Source organism: Vespa mandarinia, chromosome 8, assembly GCF_050613455.1.
Source record: "Vespa mandarinia isolate Hongniang chromosome 8, ASM5061345v1, whole genome shotgun sequence".
NCBI classification, from domain to species: Eukaryota; Metazoa; Arthropoda; class Insecta; order Hymenoptera; family Vespidae; genus Vespa; species Vespa mandarinia.
The window spans coordinates 8,960,772-8,963,815 of NC_140817.1; positions in this window are offsets into that span (position 1 = coordinate 8,960,772).

The window sequence follows — 3,044 nt, forward strand, 5'->3', positions numbered from 1 at the left end:
AGAGGAAGAGAAAGAGAAAAAGAGAGAGAGAGAGAGAGAGAGAGAGAGAGAGAAAGAAACGTGAAAACGATTATAAGTATATAATTTGTAATTAATACGTAGACATCGTCGGTGAGACGATTTTAAAGAATCGTTCGAAACGATTAATTAATTCATATGGATCTCAAGAGAAGATTAAATAAAGTAAACAAAGTTTCAATGAACATATGGAACAACTTAAACCATTGATCGCATATAGATATTTATCATTTAGAGAACTGTATAAATTGGTGTGATAGTAGTTTTAAGTCGATCGTAGATAGCAAATGAAATGTTGGTCCTTTATTATATCGATCGTTGTAATCATTACGTAGAATTACGTCGCGATCGTTACGGCCACTGTGATTACACGATTACAACGGCTTTGCAATAGAATCAAGACGAGAGAGTATTATTATGATTACGACGAGATCATGTACCTAGTTCTCCTATTTATGCATTTTTATTTACGTCTTCTGATATTAATTACATATTCATACATACATACACATAAAAGCAAAGAAACGTTCTATTCAAAATCAAATACGCATACTTCGTCTAATTCGTTTTTCCTTCCTTATCTCTGTTTTCTATTAATTTGATCATCAATATTGCGTCGAATTTAGCAAAGAAGATCGCGAAAATGAATATATGTACGCGTTTATACCTTACGAATTAGATGAATATTGCAGATGTTGTCAACGAGATTTATTAAATATGATGATGATGATGATGAAGAAGAAGAAGAAGAAAGGAACAAAAAAGAAATCTAAAACCAAAAAAGAAATAATGTATGTAGATAATCGATAAAGTGTAGATGAAAATGCATATGTATGTGTTCCCTGTTGTAAATATGAATCTATCCAATGCAATAAATTTTAATGATATCGACACATGTCCCGAAAATTCACTTCCCGATAATCCCAGAGAACAAAATTCCAACGTTTCTCAGTTTGGCAATCGTTCGCGTAAAGTCAATAGATTCGATTATCAAATTCAAAGTAAATATCTACTAATTATCTCGTATGTACCTATGTATAATCGGGAATACGGAGTGGTTAAAATTTATATGCTAATGGAAACAAAGAAATCAGTCGATTATCCAATTTGCTGGAGCACCAATATAAAGTAATAATGGAATATTAATCGATATATCGATATATCGAACGGGTTATTTCGCGTCGGTCATACATAATATATCGATCAAGCCAAGAACGAAGAGGAAAACATAAAATCAGCTGAGAGGGATAACGAGTAATCTCTCGGGAGCATCATCAGGCTCGAGCTCGATTCTTTATCTTGCAATAGGCGAGAACGAAAGAACCCTTAAGCACATCGTCTATTACTCTACTCGAATCGATCTTTTCTTCGTAGGGTTGGAAATCGATGTATATAGGTAGGTATATAAATAGCTATGCCTAGTTTACATATATCTCTATCTATTTATATATATATATATATATATATATATATATATATACATGTATATATAGTATGGATTATGTATGTATAAATGTATACATAGCGAAGACGAACAGTGGATAAAGCGAACGAGACATATCATCTACCATTAGACACGATGCGATCTCTCTGTGTGGCCGAACAAGCCAATGAGATGTATCATGAGAGAAAGAGGGAGGAAGAGAGAGAGAGAGAAAGAGAGAGGCCGATAGGACAAGAGGATGGTTGAAACATCGAGGGTCGGAGGAAAGAGAGGATGACGTGCTTCTCTCTTGATATTTGCGAGAGATATCGTACGGACCTTCTGATATATCTTCAGAATCTGTCCTCTATCCATTAAATCCGAGCTCATCCACTCCTATCCCTCGATGTGTCCCTTATCAAATGGGTGTCGCTTGTTACAGCGCACCCTCTAGAGAGCGTCGCTCGAGCTACTACGTGTCAATGAGAGAGATTTCTCTTTTCCAGAGGTCAGCACAACAACACAACGTTGCGATCTCTTCGAATCGATTCAAAATTTTTCATCGTTATCCCGACGATTGAATCTCATCGATTATCATATTATATCTATATATTAAATTTGATCCAATAGGGATTAAATTAGATATTATTAGAGCTTTGTTAACTTTGATTTTTGATATAAAGATAAAAATGATAAAAAAATAAAAGAAAAGAAAAAAGCAAGGAGAGAGAGAGAGAGAGAGAAAGGAAACTAAAAGATTTAATGAAATCGTGTTAAACGAATCATTGAAATACTATCGTTGTCCTCATGAAAAGAAAGAATTTTTACGAGCTATAATTCTTTCTAAAAGAATTTTACTAAGGTTGCTTGCCTCCTTTTCGAAACAGCAGGAAGTCCATCCTCGGCTTCGGAGGAAACGAAAGTGTAAAAGTTTTCCCTTGCTAGCAGCAGGGGTTGTGTACAAACAAGTATTTAGTCGACGTTTAATAGGAATTATCCTCGACGAACTGGGACAATTAGGGGTGGATTATTAACACCTGGAAACGGCGTCACGCTGCTTACCGAATTGACAAGGTTTGGTCGAATGACGAAGGTCCGAAAAGTTACGTGCAAAAATTTTTTTTTTCTTTTTGTTTCCCTTCTTTCGGTAACTCTCGTTGTGAACTCGCTCTAGCGCGATTCCGTTTTGTGAATTCGTTCGACGATGAAAGCAAACAGCTAAGTTTATGTTGGATGCGAAGAAACGTGAAATCCTTTGAAGCGCACCTTCTTTTCGATATCTCAAACGAAAGGAAAAATCTCGAAAGAGAATCGATTAATTTTCACACGTATAACTTGCTTCAATTTTTTGCGGAGAAAGTGCACCTATACTAAATTAACAAAAATGACAATTTTACAAGGATGAATCAAATTAATATTATAAATTATGCAAATTAAAAAAAACCAACAAATTATAAAATCCTGATTAACGATCGAATCGAATAGAAATGTAAATCTATACCTATGCGTATGTAAACTTGCTGAACCGAGAGAGTAGTTTCAAAATCGTCGAGATTTCCGTTCAATTTACTAACGGGTGTAACATACACACATACATATATGT